This window comes from Bubalus kerabau, chromosome 13 (assembly GCF_029407905.1).
Source record: "Bubalus kerabau isolate K-KA32 ecotype Philippines breed swamp buffalo chromosome 13, PCC_UOA_SB_1v2, whole genome shotgun sequence".
In the NCBI taxonomy this organism is placed as follows: Eukaryota; Metazoa; Chordata; class Mammalia; order Artiodactyla; family Bovidae; genus Bubalus; species Bubalus kerabau.
In genome coordinates, this window is record NC_073636.1 from 14,915,733 (window position 1) to 14,938,471 (window position 22,739).

At 39.2% G+C, this 22,739-nt stretch overlaps 2 long non-coding RNA genes across 3 annotated transcripts in view; one reads left to right on the forward strand and one right to left on the reverse strand.

Moving 5' to 3' along the window:
- LOC129625349 (uncharacterized) overlaps window positions 1-21,985 on the reverse strand; it is a 163,646-nt gene extending 141,661 nt beyond the window's left edge. For both annotated transcript variants that reach the window (XR_008701364.1, XR_008701365.1), the window contains exons 1-2: window positions 21,850-21,985; window positions 21,387-21,498 (exon numbers count right to left, since the gene is read on the reverse strand). This is a non-coding gene — a long non-coding RNA (uncharacterized LOC129625349). The remainder of the gene's footprint in view (window positions 1-21,386; window positions 21,499-21,849) is intronic.
- Window positions 21,986-22,142: 157 nt separating this feature from the next.
- Window positions 22,143-22,739, forward strand: part of LOC129625350 (uncharacterized) — a 37,467-nt gene continuing 36,870 nt past the window's right edge. The window contains exon 1 of the long non-coding RNA XR_008701366.1: window positions 22,143-22,278. This is a non-coding gene — a long non-coding RNA (uncharacterized LOC129625350). The remainder of the gene's footprint in view (window positions 22,279-22,739) is intronic.

Here is a 22,739-nt window from a genome sequence, read left to right on the forward strand (position 1 = left end):
ACATTATTGATTTCCTCTAGTCAACAGAGTAAAACAAATGGTGACCTTTTCTTCATTTAATAGCTCAAAATTATTGGTTGTAAACTAAAAGAAACTGACTGGGAGCGTGGCTCTATATTAATCTTACTTATAGTCTCTATTTCAGAGTTTTGAAGCAATCATTAAAGGGTCAAAATATTTTAAAATCACTGGTAATTTCAAAATCAGATGAGATGCTTGGCATCTCTTTATTTCTGTATCTATAAATTAATGCTTGTGATTAACCTATATCTTTGGTCTTCTTTGTGTCAACAGGACTTATTACAATGATGAGGTATTAAAATACAGGAATCTAATATAATAACTTTACCTTCTGTGTCCATATAATCACTTTTTCACGTTACTTTTAAATGTATTACTCAACAAATCATCACTAAATAAAAACACTTAATACCAAGATTTACATCAAGAAATAGAATCCCAGCAATCACTTTCACACTTCTTCCCAGTTACATGAAGTTCCCTGCCATTTAAAAATAACCACCATGTGAATCACTCCTTAAATCTTCTTTATAGTCTTAACTATGTCAATGTACAGGCAAAAACATTAAACTCTAGTTTTGTATGTTTAAAACTTCACAAAAATAGAATTATATAGAATAGAATCTATAACATGGCTTGATATTATGCTTATGGAAATAATTTTTCTGATCATTTCATGTCACTGTGTAGTATTCCAGTGTATGAATATAACCTGATTTAGGTGTCTTTTTTTTAATCAATGACATACCTTTGGATTTGTGGCAACAAATCCAAATAAGACTGGCTGGATTATGCCAAGTAACAAAATTCCCCAAATCTCAATGGCTCAATGAACAGAGGATTATTTCTCACTCCTTGCTTCATGTCCACTGTAGATCGGCTGGTGACTTACAATCTGAGTTGTCATCCTTACTCCAAGATACACCCTGACAGAGTAGCTACTAACTAGAGTGCTGCCTGGTGCAGAGTGGTGAGGAGTGGAGAGGAAACTGTAAAGCTCACATCAGCTCTAGAAGCTTCTATTTGGAAATGACATGCATCACCCTAATGTCATTTCACTGACCAAAAAATGGTACAAAGCCTTGACTGACTTCTAAGGGTAAGGAAAATGAAATATTCCAGAAAACATTGAACTGGACACTGGAGAAGAGTAACACAATCTACCAGATGCTATCCTTGATTTCTGCAAATACTTGTTTAATTCAACCTTACATAATCAGAACATATTCACACTCACTGTGATGGAGACAATTCAAAGGTTCCAAACAGTCCCTACTTTGAATTCAAAGGTAAGGATCTCTATATAATGTTAGCTAATTCCTATGTCAGGTCTGGATGTGGTGCTGCTTCATGCAGATAACTAAAAGGAAGTGAGCCCATCAAATAGCAGCAAAATTCACATTTTTTCCCCAAGGGCATGAGGAAAATATTTCAGGATAGATCATGCAATAGGTCACAAAATAAGTCTTAACAGATTTAAGGAGACTGAAATCATATCAAGTATCTCTCCCAATCCCAGTGGTATAAAGTAGAAATGAGTAACAGGAGGAAACTGGAAAATTCATGAATAGATGGAAATTAAGCAACACACTTCTAAACAACCAGTAAGTCAAAGAAGAAATCAAAAGGGAAATCAAAAAAGACCTTGAAACAAATGAAAAAGGAGACACAACATACAAAAAACCTATGGGATGCAGCAAAAGCAATTCTAAGAAGGAAGTGGATAGCAAAAATGCCTACATTATAAGGTCTCAAACAATAACCTAACTTTGTACAGAAACTAGAAGAAGAATAAATCAAACCCAGAGTTAGTAGATGGAGGAAAAATAACAAAAGATCAGAGCATAAATAAATTAAATGGAGATGAGAAAAATAATAAAAAAGATTTTTTAAAAAAAAAGCTTTTTTTTTTTAAAGAAAATGAAACTGACAAACATTTAGTTAGACTGAAGGGGGAAAAAAAGACACAAATAAAATGAGAAATGAAGGAGATATTACATCTGATATCACAGAAATATAAAGTATCATAAGACACTACTATGAACAAACATAAATTATTTTTTATAATACTTATAAGTAATTTGCTTTATGTCAATTATTATGCCTTTCATTATCTTCGCTGGGAAGTTAACTGTTACAAGAAATTGTTACTCATTTTGAAAGCAATATATCCTTTTCTGGCTGCTTTTAATGTCTTTTCCTTGTCTTCATATTTGGGCAATTTTGCTTAGTTGAAAAGTTTGATCTTTCTTCTTCCCTTTCTTCCTCCTTCTTTCCTACTTCCTTCCTTTTATAACCTTGGTGATCAAAGGAGACCTTAAATTTGTAACATGGTGTCTCGCATAAGTTTTGGAAAGTTGATAGTCTTTATTCTCGGTTGTTGTTGTTTAATCACTAAATTATTTCTAACTCTTTGCGACCCCATGGACTACAGCATGCCAGGCTTCCCTGTCCTGCATAATCTCCCAGAATTTGTTCAAACTCATGTCCATTGAGTCAGTGATGCCATCCAACCAGGTCATTCTATGTTGCCCCCTTCTCCACCTGATTAGGGTTTTTTCCAATGAGTTGGATCTTTGCATCAGGTGGCCAAAGTATTGGAGCTTCAGCATCGGTCCTTCCAATGAATATTCAAGGTTAATTTCCTTTAGAGTTGAGTGCTTTGATTTCCTTGCTGTATAAGGGACTCTCAAGAGTCTTCTCCAGCACCCTAGTTCAAAAACATCAATTCTTCAGTGCTCAGCCTTCTTTATAGCCCAACTCTGACATCCATGCATAGGTACAGGAAAAACCAAACTATGACTATATGGAACTTTGTTGGCAAAATTATGTCTCTGCTTTTTAATATGCTCTATTTTTATGCCAATTTTCCTCATCTTTTTCTAGTTATTTTTAAGCATTTTTACTTTGTGGAAAAAAAAAAAACCTGTCATATCTTTTAACATTTTAAACATTATAACAATTTTAAACCTAAGACTATAATTTCATTATCTAGACCTCAGAAAGTTCTATTTTGTATTGTTTTTTCTTTCTTTCTTTTTTTTTTTTTGTTCACATTGTCTTTTTGGATGCTTGGTTATATTATAAAAGTGTCACGTTATATTTTAAAACTGTACTTAGCAATAATTTGAAAACTGAGATGATTTTTATCTTACCCCAGAGTGAATAAATTGGAACTTCCTAGTTGTTGGGAGCTAAAGAAATATTAGGCAACTTCAGTTGCAGTTTAAAGCCTGAAATGATTCACAGCAGAACTGCACTATCTTCAATGTGTTGCCTTTTAAAATGTAAACTGTAGTCAGTGGTACAGGTATTCTTAAACCCTCCTGAGGGAGTGAGTGGTAGAGACTATCTGGTAATTCACCTTCATCCCCAATAGAAGCAGGATAAATGACGGCACATCCTAGTTCCTCACTCTGGTTCTAGTTTCTATTGCTCTTAAAAATATGGTTCTTTAAACAAAACATAACAAAACAACACATAACAAAAGCATAAAAAAATTCACTGTGAGAGTCCAGCAAGGATGCTCTATGAGATTGCATTCTCCCTGCCAGAAAGATATTTGCTGTACCATTGGTTCCCTGTGAGGTTCATTTAACACTGTGTAGCAAATCTCTTTATATCCAGAAAAAAAAAATATGCACAGCCCTAGGCATATTCCTTCAATAGAAAGATTTATAACAGTTTATGATTTGCAACTTAATGGAGTAAGACGTCTCCCACAACACCCTTAACTGAGAACCAAGTCTACATCAAAATGGTTTTCTTAAGGGGTTCTTCATATGTTAACAAGCTTCATTACTTCTGAGATTTGATTTAGGAAATTCAGAGAGGAAAACAAAAGACCACAAGCTACACTTGGCACTCCACTACTCAGAAAAATAAGGAGCATCGTCTGACTGAGGAATGTCCTTAGGACCAAACACCAATTCATTACTATCTGTTTCAGAGCACCATAAGCATTTCAGGACCCAGGACAGCAACAGTCATTTCTTTTCTGTCCATTTGGTGTCTCCAAGAGCTGGCACATAGCAGATTCTCCACAAATTTCACTGACCGGCAAGAGTGCTTCATCACTATCTTCTACCCATCAGGCAAAAGAGTAGCCTTCTCAATGCAGACAGAAGGGTGTCCATCTGATTTGTAAAGGCCTTCAGGAAAGGCATGCTATCACCACCCTCAGAACCCTTTTCCATATCTCCCAGTAAACCTGGGCCCCTGAATGTGATCTGTTCACCAGCTGCTACCGCTTCCCACTGATCTGGCCAGAAATGCATTGGCTATTTTCCATTTCAGCAAGCTCACTCCTTAATCAACTTCTACAATGGCAAAGGAGGTGTTAGAAACAATCATAGCTCTGTGGCAATATTGAAATGTATCTAATTCTGAAGCACTGAAAAGGTTAAAAAAGAAAAAATCCATCCATAAAATGAGCCTTAAATAAATTTCATCTCCTGTATTTGGACAAATCTTTTCACAATGAATATAAGGAGGTGAAAACATGATTCTCATTTAATGTTAACCAGGACGTCAGGTTTCACATGAAGATGAGCTTATTTCTGGTTTCAGATTTACTTAGCATGATTATGTTCCTCAACATTTTCTTTCTCCTATTGAGGCAAAAGAAGTTTGGGGCTTGTGTTATAAGATTGAAATACAAAAATATTTATTACTTTAAATTGATATAGGTTCTTAAAACTATTATTTTGCTGTGGAAATATGAGCTTCTACATCCATAAAATTCTTGAAGGACAACTCCAGGGAATTCCAGGTAAATAAATAATGCATATCAGATCTCAAAAGGAGAATGAATGTTAAAACTCGGTTACAGATTTCACATCTATGAAATTTTAGTTTTTACTGGAAATACAACTTCAATTTTTACCCAAAAGAGGGTGAGAGATGAGGTTCTACTGGGGAACAAAATGATTCACTTTAACAATATCTTTTTTAAATTTATTTTCCATTTATTACATTATAGGCTCTATGAGTATAGGATTTTATTTTGTTCAGTGATGTATCTCAACTCCTAAGACAATTCTGAGCACAGAGGCAGCACTTAATACATACAGAATTCTGATTGTGTTTGTCCATGTGTTTCTCACAAAAGTGGTTAACTGGTAATAGACCTTCAGAAGAGGGTTATCATGCTCAGGAAGCTATTTACCTCAAATAAGGATCTGAGACATATACCTAAGTTTTGCTGTTGTTGTTCTGTTGCTGAATCATGTCTGACTTTTTGTGACCCCCATGGACTGCAGCCAGGCTCCCATGTCCTTCGCTCTCTCCTGGAGTTTGCTCAGATTCACATCTATTGAATCGGCAATGCTATGTAACCATCTCATTCTCTACTGTCCTCTTCTCCTTTTGCTTTCAGGCTTTCCCAGCATCAGGGTCTAGATCATAAATCTTGAAATATTCTTAAACATTATTCTGCCAGTTGCATAAGGATGTTTTGGGTTGGGAATGCTGCTAAGCCCCATAAAGCTCTGTGCTTTCAATGCAATGAGCCTTTGAATTGGTGATTCATCCATCAGTAACTGCCTTCTGATCTTAGATAATAAACTCTTAATGGGAAAACACTACGTCTTTGTAACTGGTATGTTGAGTGTATAACCTGTGGAATACAATGAACCACAATTTTAATACCTTTTATTCCCACTACTCCTTTTACATTTAGACTTTGGCAACAACTTCTTTTGCCTTGGAATGCAAAAGTGGGCAAAATCCTTAGTTTTTCTGTTTACTATCAAATAGATATCATATGGTAATTCTTTGTCACAAAATATAACTTGATCTATTAACTAGAATAAGATCAATCAAGCCATTAACAAACACTTCAACCTTCATTCAAAGTTAGGGCTTCCTACCTAGCACTACCTTTAGACCTAGGCCCCTGAGAGGTCTGGGACCCCTGCCCAGTATCCCATGCTTTGCTGCTACTGCTGCTAAGTCGCTTCAGTCGTGTCTGACTCTGTGCGACCCCATAGACGGCAGCCCACCAGGCTCCCCCGTCCCCGGGATTCTCCAGGCAAGAACACTGGAGTGGGTCGCCATTTCCTGCTCCAATGCATGAAAGTGAAAAGTGAAAGTGAAGTCGCTTAGTCGCGTCTGACCCTCAGTGATCCCATGGACTGTAGCCCTCCAGGCTCCTCTGTCCATGGGGTTTTCCAGGCAAGAGTACTGGAGTAGGGTGCCATCGCCTTCTCCAATCCCATGCTTTACTTATCACAAAAAATACTAAAACATCCATTAAAGAAATTAGGAGTGCCTCTGTCACTTTAGAGCCTGATGTTCAGGGCTGGCAAAGCAGGATCCATAATTCTAAACATCCACTCTGATATATCATCCAGGATACAATAAAACACGTATCCAAATCTCTTGTCCCATGTTCTTGAAACAAAAGAACACTGTCTCTCGATGCCAGGAAGATTTAAGAGCTATGTCACTGCTGATGTCAGAGGCAGATAGTGGGTGAGATTCCTGGAATATTTAAACAGTATAAATGCTTGAATAAATGAACTAATCACAAAGATTAGGATCACCCTGCTGAAAGCATTTCATAGACAAGGGCTCCCCCACTAGCAAATACTAGTAGTATTAGTTTGTTTGCCAGAATGCTGTTATTATCATGTTTATTGGAGATTTTATTTGGGTCACTTGCTTTCTCTACCTCTCAGTCTACTGCAACTCTGAAAATGGGAGAGAAATAAACTGGTTAGTCACCTAACCCTTTCCTCATTAGTAAGAAGAAAACAAAAATCAATTTGTCAAATCCTTCTGAAGAAATTATTAACACAACAGACTTTCACATAATGAGGTCTTACTTTCTAGTAATGATAAATGTCCATTTTCTTGCCTTATATCCCAACTGATGGTTCTAGAAGTATTATAGAACAAAGCTGCATTTGCAATAGTTGGTTATATATGGTGACTGAGAACTATTTTGCACTTATAAGGAGTTCAGAATAATCTAAAATAGAAAGATGGATACATAGATACATAAATAATGATTTGATGCTTTTGAACTATGGTGCTGGAGAAGACTCTAGAGAGCCCCTTAGACAGCAAGGAGATCAAACTAGTCAATCCTAAAGAATATCAATCTTGAATATTCATTGGAAGGACTGATGATGAAGCTCCAATACTTTGGCCACCTGAAGCAAAGAGCCAACTCACTGGAAAAGACCCTGAGGCTGGGAAAGACTGAAGGCAAAAGGAGAGGGGGTGACAGAGGATGAGATGGTCAGATAGCATCACCAACTCAAGGACATGAATTTGTGCAAACTCTGGGAGATAGTGGAGGACAGAGGAGCCTGGCATGCCACAGTCCATAGGGTTGCAAATAGCCAGACACAACTGAAAAACAACAAGAAATAAATGATAAACACAGATGCAACACCTTTCACAGCATTATACATATCTAGATATTGCTTTGAGAGAAAACTGATCATTTACAGGCCATTTATATTATTTAAAATATTGTATAATATTTCCCATAATAAGCAGCGAAGACATGGAAGCAACATAAGTGTCCATCAATAGCAGAATGGATAAGGAAGGTGTGGTACATATACACAATGGAATATCAGCCATAAAAAAAGAATGAAATACTGCCATTTGTAGCAACTTGAATGGACCTAGAGATTATCATACTAAGTGAAGTTAGAGAAAAATAAAAAATGTATGTGATCACTTACTTGTGGAATCTAAAATATGATACAAATTAACTTATTTACAAAACAGAAACAGAATCACAGACATAGAAAACAAACTTATCATCGCCCGGGTGAAACAAATGGAGGGATAAATTAGGAGTTTGGGATTAACAGACACACACTTCTATATTAAAAAAAAATCAACAACACAGTCCTACTGCACAACACAGGAATATCTTGTAATAACCTATCAGTTTAGTTCAGTCATTCAGTCATGCCCGACTCTTTGTGATTCCATGGACTGCAGCACTCCAGGCTTCCCTGTCCATCACCAACTCCTGAAGCTTGCTCAAACTCATGTCCATTGAGTCGGTGATGCCATCCAACCATTTCATCCTCTGTTGTCTCCTTCTCCTTCTGCCTTCAATTTTCCCCAGCATCAGGGTCTTTTGTAATGAGTCAGTTCTTTGCATCAGGTGGCCAAAGGACTGGAGTTTTAGCATCAGTCCTTCCAATGAATATTCAGGACAGATTTCCTTTAGGATGGACTGGTTTGATCTCCTTGCTGTCCAAGGGATTCTCAAGTCTTCTCCAACACAACAGTTCAAAAGCATCAGTCCTTCAGGGCTCAGCTTTATGGCCCAACACTCATATCCATACATGACTACTGGAAAAACCATAGCTTTGACTAGATGGATCTATATAGGTAAAGTAGTGTCTCTGCTTTTTAATATGCTGTCTAGGTTGGTCAGAGGTTTTCTTCTAAGGAGCAAGCATCTTTTAATCTAATGGCGGCAGTCACCATCTGCAGTGATTTTGGAGCCCAAGAAAATAAATTCTGTCACTGTTTCCATTGTTTCCCCATCTATTTGCCATGAAATGATGGGACTGGATGCCATGATCTTAGTTTTTTGAATGCTGAGCTTAACCTAGTAATAGCCTATAATGGAAATTAATATATATGTAAAGGGATATAATATATATAATGGGCAATATATATTTATATATGATATATATAATATATATATATAATGGAAATATATATATTATATATATATTATATATATATATAATATATATATATAAAAACTGAGTCACTTTCCTATGCACCAGAATCTAACAACATTTTAAATCAACTACACTTCAATGAAAAAGAAGTCTGCACAATTTTTCTCCCCTTTCCACACTTCAATTCCCTTTTGTATTTTTTACCTGGCTGTAGGATCTATACAACATTTGTTCTGGTAACTGATATTTATTGTATTGTTGAAAACATATTATTGAGACACAACTAGCTTTTAAAATCCTGGTATGTCTGTTATAGCTCATTGTTATATTCACTGGACACCTTCTTTATTATTCTAATGCTAATGTGCAATATATAGGATCATAAAATATTAATGGTGGAAAAATCCTTTGAAAATAATAAGATTTCTTAGCTACCAGCATATATTGGCAAAACCTCGACACTTTATAAAATAAATATGACTGGCTCCCACCACTTAAGAATCTGACCCTAAAGCTGAGGCTTCCTACTCATCCAGTTTTTAAAAGCTACGGCTTCCTACTCATCCAGTTTTTAAAAGCTGCACAGCTGATTTTGATGCCATCTCAGTTTAAAATGGAAAATTTAGTTTCATTTCACTTTACATGTGAACAAACAAACCCAGAGAGACAAAGAAAGCGAACCAATTCAGTCAAGAGGAAACGTTGGGGCTAGGAACAGGCTCCAACTCCGCATCTCATGCTCTTTCCACTTCACCAATGTTGATCTGCTATTATCTAAGTCTTCTGATGGTACTTTTTCTGCTCACCAGTGTCATTATTCCCCATCAGGAAAGGGTTCCACAAGTAGGAAATTACTCCCCAAAGGGTTTTAGAGGAAATCATGGGAGCAGGATAGAAATTTACTGTGCTGTTTGAAGGTAGAAAACCAGACATGTCCCAGAGAAATATAGGTAATTCTTTAGTCTACAATGAAGTCATTTAGTTCTACTGGCTGTCAGCATTTGCAGTATCACCAGATGAGGAATGCTCCTAACTCATGGCTCACAAAACAAATCAACTGTTACATTCTACTAGTAAAGTAGTACCTGAATGCTACTCTGGAGAACCTGACTTACAATTAGGTCTCATAACAACAACATTACAGGTGAAAGCAAAGTTTTCAGACTGATGAATCTGTACAAGACTGTTTTATTGGAAGGACTTAAAATGCAATCACTAACATCCTTCAAATAAATAGATTCTTAAAGATGAAGTATGCTCTTTCTGTTCCCATCACATTCCCTCAATAAACTCACCAGTTTGCTTTTTTTTTTTCCCCAGAGAACTATCAGAACTATTCTTAATGTCTTATAGGGCAACCCAAATATTTGAGACCATTGCTAGCAGGGCTAATATAGCTGTTTGCCAGCCTAAACTCATTGAGTCTAGATTGTTTGGTAGTTTTGTTTTTTAAAGGAAGTGGACACATCCTTTCACAAATGGTCTCAATAATAAAATTTATCAAGTTTCAAATTAGTTTATGCTTAAATATTAAAATTAACTTTCAGTTCTTAGGAAATGAAAAGCAATTAAGATCAATCATTCTGATTTCTTTGATCTTCATGACTTCATTGTTATTCAATCTGGTTAGGTGGGCACCTCTTCAATCATGGAACCACCAAATTTGAGAGAACTCTAGGGTCCATCTCTTCAGCCTCCTTCCAAATGCTATGATTGATCGATGTCTTCCTCAAAGAAATCTGATATTCTGCAAAAGTATACTTTAAAATAGTGTTAGGGGAAAATGGGTTAGAGGCAGTCTGCTCCAACCCTAAGAAAGGCTGAGTCTGCTGAGTTATGGAAATCAGGGGGAAAACGTACAAAGTGCTGTGCAGTGGCCTCTTCAAAGACCAAATTCAAAACCAAAGGTGGTAGAGGAAATGAGCAACTTTTCAACATTGTATTCTTTAGTGCTCTGTGTGTTTACTGCCTCAGTTTACTTTGTTTTACTTAGTTAACAGTAGAAACCATTAACATCCTTAGGACAATCACACGAATGCAACTTTCATGTTACAATGACACCATTCCCCTCCTGGGTGAGTGGGAATTTTGCACTTACCATCCTATTTTGCATTACAGAAATGTGTTATATTGAAAGAGACTGCATAGACTCTTCTGGCCATTCAAAGTAATATTCAGGCTCTGTTTAAACATGCCATAACTGATAATCAGCTCTAGTTATTAGAATATTCTTTCTTTTTTTGAGAAAAGTGTTCCACCTATCTGCTGGTTTGAAATACATCCTCTTTAGTAGGATAAACGGCTTTTTGCTAGAGGAGGATTTTGAATTATTGGAGGAGAGTTTTTCTTCACATATCTGAACTCCATGCATATGTGAGCATATGTAATTTTTGAATGTGTTTAATAGCTTTAGTTCAGTCACTACAAAGAGTCAGTCACGTCTGACTCTTTGCAGCCCCATGGACTGCAGCACGTAAGGGTTCCCTGTCCATCACCAACTTCTGGAGCTTGATCAAACTCATGTCCATCGAGTCAGTGATGCCTTCCAACCATCTCATCCTCTGTTGTCCCTTCTCCTCCTGCCTTGAATTTTTCCAAGCATCAGGGTCTTTTCAAATGAGTCAGTTCTTCGCATCATGTGGCAAAAATATTGGGGCTTCAGCTTTATCATCAGTTCTTCAACTGAATCCTCAGGACTGATTTCCTTTAGGATGGACTGGTTGGATCTCCTTGCAGTCCAAGGGACTGTCAAGAGTCTTCTCCAACACCACAGTTCAAAAGCAACCATTCTTCAGCACTCAGTTTTCTTTATAGTTCAACTCTCACATCCATACATGACCACCGGAAAAACCACAGCCTTAACTAGATGGACCTTTGTCAGCAAAGTAATGTCTCTGCTCTTTAATATGCTGTCTAGGTTGGTCATAGCTTTTCTTCCAAGGAGCAAGTGTCTTTTAATTTCATGGCTGCAGTCACCATCTGCAGTGATTTTGGAGCCCAAGAAGTCTGGGTTCAAAGAAGACTTTGGAGCCCAAAGTCTGTCACAGTTTCCACTGTTCCCCATCTATTTGCCATGAAGTGGCGGGAACAGAAGCCATGATCTTAGTTTTCTGAATGTTGAGTTTTAAGCTAACTTTTTCACTTTCCTCTTTCAATTTCATCAAGAAGCGCTTTAGTTTTTCTTTGCTTTCTGTCATAAGGGTGGTGTCATCTGTGTATCTGAGGTTATTGATATTTCTCCTGGCAATCTTGATTCTAGCTTGTGCTTCTTCCAGCCCAGCATTTCTCATGATGTACTCTACATATAAGTCAAATAAGCAGGGTGACAATATACAGCCTTGACGTACTCCTTTCCCAATTTGGAACCAGTCTGTTGCTCCATGTTCAGTTCTAACTGTTGCTTCTTGACCTGCATACAGATTTCTCAGGAGGCAGGTAATAACTTAATAGCTTTAGGTTAGGTATAAAGCAGCATTAAATAAAATTACTATCTGGTTATAATTTCTACAAATCTGCAATTAGGATAACTTCTTTTAAATCTAGGCTAAAATGTGCTCCATACATCTCTCTTGATCCAGGCAAAAACCAACCAGAAACTGTTTCTTAGGGTTTCTAACAGGAATGCTAAATAACTGAGGTATGTTATATATTAATACCATACTCCTGACCTGAGTACCCACCCCTTCATGTTACTCTCCTGAGGCGTCTTCTCTTCCTTTTTTCCCTTCAGACATTCCCTATAGAGGCAACCTCTTCAGTCTCCCTCTTTCCAGAACTCTCCAAAGCTATCAGCATCTAGTTTTTTCCATTTTCCTACATATGCCTTATCTTTCCTTCAAAAATACCCACTTTCTCAGTTTCAACTAGTGGCAACTGTCTCAGTTATTTATTTATCCAACAGATAGTTACTAAGCACCTACTATGCCCTAGATACTGTTCAAGAATAAACAGAAGGCTTATAATACAGTTTACTCCCCCAGAAGAAAGTGCTTTGTTATTTCTGGTTAAATTTGAAGATTGTCAGGGGGTGACAGTCTACCCATCTATGAATAATATGCTAACATGCACTCTACATATTAGTAAGTGATTATGCTTGAATGCTAAGAATGTAACTCCCAAATAACAGTAGCATGAACAAATCAGAGGTGTGTGCATTGTTACAGACTTAACTGTGCCACCCTCAATATATACCTATTCAAGCCCTAATGCTCACTGTTTCATAATGTGACCATAGTTGGAGACATGGCCTGTAAAGAGGTGATCAAGTTAATTGAGGCTGTTAGGATGGGCCCTCGGAGAAGGCAATGGCACCCCACTCCAGTACTCTTGCCTAGAAAATCCCATGGATGGAGGAGCCTAGTAGGCTGCAGTCCATGGGGTCGCTAGAGTTGGACACAACTGAATGACTTCACTTTCACTTTTCACTTTCATACATTGGAGAAGGAATTGGCAACCCACTCCAGTGTTCTTGCCTGGAGAATCCCAGGGATGGTGGAGCCTGGTGGGCTGCCATCTATGGGGTCACACAGAGTTGGACATGACTGAAGCGACTTAGCAGCAGCAGCAGCAGGATGGGCCCTAGTTCAATGTGACCTGTGTCCTTATAAGAAGAGATGAGGAAATACAGAGAGACACCAAGAATGCATGGAGACAGAGGAAAGATTCCATAAAGACAGAGCAAGAACATGGTTATCTGCAAGCCAGGGAGAGAGGCTTCAGAAGGAGAAAAATCTGCTCACACCATAACCACAGCCATCCAGCCTCCAAAACCACGAGAAAATAAATGTCTGTTGTTTCAGTCCCCTACTCTGTGGTATTTTTATGGTAGCTATGTTAGTTTCTACTACCAATAAAAATACCCATCAAATCAGATCAGATCAGTCGCCCCGTCGTGTCCAGCTCTTTGCGACCCCATAAATCGCAGCACACCAGGCCTCCCTGTCCATGAGCAACTTCCGGAGTTCACTGAGATTCACGTCCATCGAGTCAGTGATGCCATCCAGCCATCTCATCCTTTGTCATCCCCTTCTCCTCCTGCCCCAATCCCTCCCAGCATCAGAGTCTTTTCCAATGAGTCAACTCTTCACATGAGGTGGCCAAAGTACTGGAGTTTCAGCTTTCGCATCATCCTTCCAAAGAAATCCCAGGGCTGATCTCCTTCAAAATGGACTGGTTGGATCTCCTTGCAGTCCAAGGGACTCTCAAGAGTCTTCTCCAGCACCACAGTTCAAAAGCATCAATTCTTCGGCGCTCAGCCTTCTTCACAGTCCAACTCTCACATCCATACATGACCACAGGAAAAACCATAGCCTTGACTAGACGAACCTTTGTTGGCAAAGTAATGTCTCTGCTTTTGAATATGCTATCTAGATTGGTCATAACTTTCCTTCCCAGGAGTAAGTGTCTTTTAATTTCATGGCTGCAGTCATCATCTGCAGTGATTTTGGAGCCCCAAAAAATAAAGTCTGACACTGTTTCCACTGTTTCCCCATCTATTTCCCATGAAGTGATGGGACCAGATGCCATGATCTTTGTTTTCTGAATGTTGAGCTTTAAGCCAACTTTTTCACTCTCCTCTTTCACTTTCATCAAGAGGCTTTTGAGTTCCTCTTCACTTTCTGCCATAAGGGTGGTGTCATCTGCATATCTGAGGTTATTGATATTTCTCCCGGCAATCTTGATTCCAGTTTGTGTTTCTTCCAGTCCAGCATTTCTCATGATGTACTCTGCATATAAGTTAAATAAACAGGGTGACAATATACAGCCTTGACGTACTCCTTTTCCTATTTGGAACCAGTCTCTTGTTCCACGTCCAGTTCTAACTGTTGCTTCCTAACCTGCATACAAATTTCTCAAGAGGCAGATCAGGTGGTCTGGTATTCCCATCTCTTGAAGAATTTTCCACAGTTTATTATGATCCACACAGTCAAAGGCTTTGGCATAGTCAATAAAGCAAAAATAGATGTTTTTCTGGAACTCTCTTGCTTTTTCCATGATCCAGTGGATGTTGGCAATTTGATCTCTGGTTCCTCTGCCTTTTCTAAAACCAGCTTGAACATCAGGAAGTTCACGGTTCACATATTGCTGAAGCCTGGCTTGGAGAATTTTGAGCATTACTTTACTAGCGTGTGAGATGAGTGCAATTGTGCAGTAGTTTGTGAATTTAACTCAGATGACCATTATATCTATTACTGTGGGCAGGAATCCCTCAGAAGAAATGGAGTAGCCATCATGGTCAACAAAAGAATGCAAAATGCAGTACTTGGATGCAATCTCAAAAACGACTGAATGATCTCTGTTTGTTTCCAAAGCAAACCATTCAATATCACAGTAATCCAAGTCTCAACCCCAACCAGTAACGCTGAAGAAGCTGAAGTTGAACGGTTCTATTAAGACCTACAAGACCTTTTAGAACTAACACCCAAAAAAGATGTCCTTTTCATTATAGGGGATTAGAATGCAAAATAGGAAGTCAAGAAACACCTGGAGTAACAGGCAAATTTGGCCTTGGACTACGGAATGAAGCAGGGCAAAGACTAATAGAGTTTTGCCAAGAAACTGCACTGGTCATAGCAAACACCCTCTTCCAACAACACAAGAGAAGACTCTACACATGGACATCACCAGATGGTCAACACCGAAATCAGATTGATTATATTCTTTGCAGCTAAAGATGGAGAAGCTCTATACAGTCAGCAAAAACAAGACCAGGAGCTGACTGTGGCTAAGACCATGAATTCCTTATTGCCAAATTCAGACTGAAATTGAAGAAAGTAGGGAAAACCACTAGACCATTCAGGTATGACCTAAATCAAACCCCTTATGATTATACAGTGGAAGTGAGAAATAGATTTAAGGGCCTAGATGTGATAGAGTGCCTGATGAACTGTGGAATGAGGTTCGTGACATTGTACAGGAGACAGGGATCAAGACCATCCCCATGGAAAAGAAATGCAAAAAAGCAAAATGGCTGTCTGGGGAGGCCTTACAAATAGCTGTGAAAAGAAGAGAAGTGAAAAGTAAAGGAGAAAAGGAAAGATATAAACATCTGAATGCAGAGTTCCAAAGAATAGCAAGAAGAGATAAGAAAGCCTTCTTCAGTGATCAATGTAAAGAAATAGAGGAAAACAACAGAATGGGAAAGACTAGGGATCTCTTCAAGAAATTCAGAGATACCAAGGGAACATTTCATACAAAGATGGGCTCGATAAAGGACAGAAATGGTATGGACCTAACAGAAGCAGAAGATATTAAGAAGAGATGGCAAGAATACACAGAAGAACTGTACAAAAAGGATCTTCACGACCCAGATAATCACGATGGTGTGATCACTGACCTAGAGCCAGACATTCTGGAATGTGAAGTCAAGTGGGCCTTAGAAAGCATCACTACAAACAAAGCTAGTGGAGGTGATGGCATTCCAGTTGAGCTGTTCCAAATCCTGAAAGATGATGCTGTGAAAGTGCTGTACTCAATATGCCAGCAAATTTAGAAAACTCAGCAGTGGCCACAGGACTGGAAAAGGTCAGTTTTCATTCCAATCCCAAAGAAAGGCAATGCCAAAGAATGCTCAAACTACTGCACAATTGCACTCATCTCACAAATACCTACAGACAGGATGAATTAAGTAACAGACATTCATTTCTCACAGTTATGGAGACTTGAAGTCCAAGATCAAACTTGGCACTGACTCAGCCCCTGGTGAGGAGCCTCTCCCTGATTTGAAGAACATCTTCAAGGACCCACCTCCTAATGCCATCACACTGGGGGTTAGTTAGGATTCCACATATAAATTTTAGTGGGACACAGACATTCAGCCCCTAGTAGGAATCCTAGAAAACTAATACACACACACACATACATACATACACACACACACACACACTCCCCTACTCCGCTGCCAAACTTGAAGTCTAGAAACTGACAGGGTAGTTTGGGACTGGTACGGCTTTTCTGAGACCAGGTTCTTTCAACTTTCCTGCTCCACCTTCATACTCAAGGTGACTACTGGAACTGCAACCAGCAAGCTACATCCCAGGCAAGGAAAAAAAAAAAAGAAGAAGAAGAAAGCTGAATGACTTGAAAGTTTATGAGTTTGGAAAGAGGAACAGTTTAGTATAGGCTTCCCTGGTGGCTCAGAAGGTAAAGAATCTGCCTGCAATGCAGGAGACTCAGGTTCGATCCATGGGTAAGGAAGATCCTCTGGAGAAGGGAATGGCAACCTGCTCCAGGATTCTTGCCTGGGAAATCCCATGGACAGAGGAGCTTGACTGGCTACAGTCCATGGGGTTGCAAAGGACTTGGCAGAACTCAGCAACTAAACAACAGTAACAATACTTAAGACCTTTTGCAAGACTCTTTAAATAGTCATTTCTTTTTTTCAGACCTACCAAAGCTCCTGCACTGCCCCAGTTCAGTTTTTCTCCTTCTTCTCTATGGGATTCATTTTTCACCAGGCCATCCAAGAGCCATTCTGGTGCAGATATTTTAAAAAACTTGGACTGTTTCTAATCTTATTCATGAATTACAAAAGTCTGGTTGGCCCATGTTACTATGTAAATCTCTAAGCTATACAGTTGCCTCTTTTCATAATATCTGAAATGTTCCCTAAGGATAATAGAGAAATGAATGGATAGAGAGAAAAAAGTCAAATATTTCCTGCAAAAAGATATAAAATAGTACCTGTGTCTGATTTACTATGCACCACATTGGGAAGACTATTAAAACATATATTCCCTTAGCTTTCAGAAAACAGGTTTAAATATTCCATATCACAATAGAATTGTAAAATAACTATAAAAAAATAAATATCTCACTAAAAGTATTATTATACTATGTCTCAATATTTTCTCTAATGGCACTATATATTATTTAAATTCTAAGACAAACTCCTAGAAATACTAATTTTTTTAAATTTCCAAGTAGTTTTAAGCCATAGTGAGATTGTCTGAGATTTTTTACTCTTTAGTGCTTACCGATCTGAAAAATATATTTTTGTCCCTCTCTCTCTCTCTCACTCTTTAAAGATTGAAAGGGGACTATAGAAAGGCATGTTTCGAAACTTGCCTATAGGGCATAAACCTAATGATCCAGTAACTTTTTAATTCTTTGTGAATTCTGTGTATGTGATATTTCTTCATGAAAAATAACATTACTAACAGTTTTGTTTCTTGTCTCTTTTTATCTATGAGATGTGTTTGGTCTTTTCTGCTACTAAAAAAAGAAAGTATTTATAACATTGTAGATTTTCATTAAAATATAAGACAAATTCAATTATTCACTAAATTTGAATTCAAACTTTAAGATACTGGCCAACAGGATAGCATGCATTATATTTGTGTATGCTCATAAATATATATAAAAACTTCATGACAGTTCAGATAATGAAAATAAGAAAAAGAAAATGATGAAATATCATAATTTGTATTCAAATATTTGCTTCCAATATGGAAAAAATCTGGACTATCTTTGAAACTATATCTCCCTTATTAACTCTGAGACACATTCTTGACCTTTTAACCTAATAGACATTAATATTTCACCCAGAAGACAAATAAACAGATGTGGCTTAATAACCATGGTGGGATTTTAGAATGTTGGTACATTTGGTCTCACTTTCCCATCTGTAAATGACATGTCAAAATGTAGGCAAGATGTTCAGGTATAGAGGTAGTTGGTGTAATATATTTCTTATTAACTAAACATCAAGTTTTTACATGGACATTTTTCTCATAGAATCTCTAGAAAATTGATGATCTACTATAATTTTACCAATAAAAATATATCTAGACTAACAGCATACTATCTGAAAATAAACCACTCATTGAAAATATGACTTATTAGAATCTCAAAGAGAAAAACTGATTTTCAAATTAGAAAATGCATCCACAAAAACAAAATAAACAAGGTCAACTTGGAACATGATAGGGAGCAATAATGTTTCTTGCCTCAAATGTGCAGATTTCCATCTGTGAGGTACTTCTGCTTTCACAGTACACATATTCATACATTCACATATTCTTTTATTTAAGAAATATTAATATCTGATATAAACTATCACTTTGCAGCCATGGTGCTTGGTGCTGTTAGTGTAATGATTATCAGTGCTGTGTTTCATGGCGCTTACAATCTATTGCATGAGACAGACAAGAATCCATTCATCAGAGATCATATTAGTTTGTGAGTTATGTGCCACCAGAGAAGGCAATCTGATGCTTGGAGATTATACAACAAAACAAACTAGATTAGGGGTCAAGCGAGGGAAGAAAAAAATCCAACCTGAGCTCTGAGCTACGTGCAACTGTTAATAGGACAAAGGAGATTGCATTTCAGACAGAAGTGGAACAAGATTAGAGAGACTAGGTGGGGAGAGACCATAGTGAATTTGAGAAAAGTTAGAAAGAAATCCCCCACAGTTAGGCACAGAGAACCATGGGAAGGGGGCAGAGGAGGGAGAGGAGGAGCACAGCCACACAGAGCCCTGTACTCATTTGGGGGGTTTGTGCCATTCTCAGAGCAAAGAGAAGCCACTGAACAGGGTAAGTCAGATATGGGCTTCAAAGGGATCAGAAAGTAAGCAAGCTACTGTTGCAGTCCAGTGAGAAATGATGATAGTTTCAGATACCGAGGTAGCTGGGGAGATGGCAAAGAGGGGTAAATTCAAAAGCGTAGATGCAAACACTGGAAGGACTTGTCGATGGACCGTATGTAAGGATGTGATGAGGAAAAGGGAGAACGTCAGGGGTGAGTCCTACATCCACGCTTGCACAACTGAATGATCAATGAAACTGTTCTTAAGAACGCTGAAAGAGAGTCAGGCTTTTGAAGACAGATCACGCATTAGAAAGACTGGGATTGAAAGGCTTTAAGTATTGTAGCAAAGTCCATTCAGGAGACAGAAACCTTACCAGTAGTTTTAACACAGAGAATTTAATATAAAATTAACCTAGGTATAAAATTATTAACTAATTTAAGCATAAAGAGAAAAAAAGATGCATCAGATGTGTAAAACTGCAGGAACAACTAGCATCCTTCTAGTTGAGGGCATAAGGAGGACACCAAGACAAATGTAGGATCTTAGAGGAAACTCTTAACAAATCTGAAAGATCTTTGAGGAGGTAATATCTTGACTGAACTGGATTGAGTGTCTAGGAACTCAAAAATGTGCCCCCACCCCACCCCACCCCCACTCCTGTGGGTCCAGGACACACAGCTCTGGGATGCAGGAACTGGCAGCTGGTTCTGATACCTTTGTTAAAGCTCTTTATGCAAGTGTTGGAAAATAAGTAAACTGGATTCAGCTGCTGTTTCAGGAAAGAATGGCTGTTGCAGGAGGGAGGAAGCCACAGCACTGAGAGAAACCCCAAGCAAGAGGTTGCCCATCAGAAGCAAGCGCATTCCCACCCCTGCACACACACACACAACAAGAAAGATAAAAAGACTGATTCTTCCAGCCTTCAGTCTTCCCCTGATGCTCCTACTGGCAGAGGCTAAGAGGAATGCTCAGGAAGAAATGTCATTTTCAGGCTCCCAGTCAGAGCATCACAAAGTAAAGTGAGAAAGAATGAATTTAGAGCTAAGAGGCAATAACATAATGCTTAACATTACATCCAAGTGGAAATGACAACCATACAGTCCCAGTGATTGTATGATCCTGGGCCTCAAGTGAGGTCTGATGTGTATAGTGGCGGGTCTTCAGCACATTGAACCCATGATGCTGCCTGGGAGGGAGGAGAGAGTGACTGGGCAGGGTCTGGATCCTTGGATCCAGGAACTGGATCCTTGACAGTTGAGGCAAACAGTCCAGTGAAAACTGGGAAAGAGAAACCACAGTGTTAAGAGAAAACAGAGCAGGAGACTTTGTGTCAAATTTTAAAATGATGGGAAATACCCTTTGAAAATACAGTGTTCAACATTGTTAGAGTTGCTGAAGTCAAGTTACATGATCAGTGAAAAACAAACAGGCTTTAGGCTTTTTAAATATATATATATATAATATGTTTATAAATATATATATATATGTAAAACCTCCACTTTGCAGGGAGGAACTGGTCCCAGGATGTGTGTGAGTGCCTGGGGTTTTCTGGTTTATACATTTCTGAGTGAATGGGTGTGTTTGCATGTTTTCATGTGTGTGCATGTTTATATGTATGTGTTTGCATGTTTTTTCATGCCTTTTTAAAAATTCCTCCTACTGCATAAAGTGCACTAATCATGGTCTCCTACTCATTCTGGAGAGCAGTGTCCAGCTTAGGGAGTCCAGGGTGCCTTTGGATCAGCCACAGACTGTGAACTCTTTAGGATACCTTCGGTTTCTGGAGTAAGGGTCGTTCCCTGCCCCTCATTCCCCACGCAGCACCTTGGCTCAACGTGCACAGAGAAGGACATTTCATTTAACGTAGCCCTTATGCCTGTCTAGTTACGGGACCATCCACTCCGCCACGGTCCGTGGCATCTGGTCCTTGTTTCGGAGGGTTGCTGTTTCCCGGTGAAGGCAGGTGCCCTAAGCACTCTACAGGTCAGAGTCGGGAGCTCCTCTCTAGGGTATCCCTGTCGGCCCTGACCTGCGTGTCCCCAGGCAGTGGCAGAACTGGGGTGTCCCGCTCTGTTGGCTATCCAAGGTCCTAGGCAACTACGGGGGACACTCTGTGGTTTGTGTGGATGCAGAAGCAAGAGGGCATCAGAGGGCACTGTACTCACGTTTGCAAGAAGAGGAGGCAGAGGGTGGCTGCGGACCCGACAGGTGAAGAAGACAGTGCCTGCTGACATCAGGCCAGCTCCCACTCAGGCCAGGCACGACATAGTTTATTTTCTGATTTCAGAATGGACAGGGTTATTGGGGTTCACTGAGGGCTTGCACAGCAGCAGACACCCGCTTAAGCAACAGGAGCCACGAGGCTGTGGCAATCTTTGGCGGGGGGGCGGGGTCTGCTGTTCTGGGCGGCGCATGCGCACTTTATTCCTGAACTCGCCTCGGGGTGGTCCCTCCTGGGCTCAGCCCGTGAAAAAGAGCAACAGGTCATCTGCACGAGCCTTGAGGGCTCTGCTTAGGGCGACAAGGAGTTCACGAGCTCCAGGCTTTGCAGGACAGGTGGTGCAAGTGAAACCCCTTAGGAGGAGCCTGGAGGGAGGGGGGGGGGTGTCTTCCCACAAGGGTACCCACCTGTTTTTCATCATAGGACTCTATTGCCAGGCGCCTCCATCTCTCGAGATCCCGCGAGATCCTGCTTCCTGGGACCTGTAGTCTCGCCACAGTGCCTGCGGGTGATTCTTTCTCCGAAGGCTTCCTGGTGCTCTGCGCATGCCAGCCTATCTCTGGCAACTTTAAAAAAAGAGCTCTCTTGGTGGTGATGTCAGCCAAACTTTCAGTAGTAAAGAATCCACCTGCAAATGCAGGAGATGGAGGTTAGATTCCCTGGGTGGGAAATATTCCCTGGAGAAGGAAATGGAAGCCCATTCTAGTATTCTTACCTGGAGAATCCAATGAACAGAGGAGCCTGGCAGGCTATAGTCCAAAGGGTGGCAAAGACTCAGACACGACTGAGTAGCCATGCAGACTCGTGAATCAAAGATGACCAAAGTGGATTGAGAGGTGAGTGGGGTTGGGAAAGCGAGAAGAGTCAAAACTTTGTACTAACTCCAGCCTCTGCAAAGGAAGTCCAAGAAGTAAGTAGTAGAAATATGGAATTGTGAGGGGTTTCCTGGTTTGATTTTTAAAAGGGGGATAAACTTGACTAAATTAATCTATTCCCTGAAATTATCGGAATGAGAGGAAAGTTACACATAGAAGAGAAAGAAGAGATCGTTGGTGAAAGTCACCTGAGAAGGCAAGTGACCCTAGACATGTAAGACACATTAGGAAAGAGGGATTAAAAAAAATAACTGTGGTGATCTGTTTTTATCAAACAATTGTTTTAATCAGTTCAGAAAGGTGAAGAAATATGCATTAATACTATAATTTGTAATCACATAATTACCATTACCTGTGCTCTGGTTTTTTTATGTGGGTTAGAATTACCATCTGAGGTTACTTGTTTTCAGCCTAAGAACTGT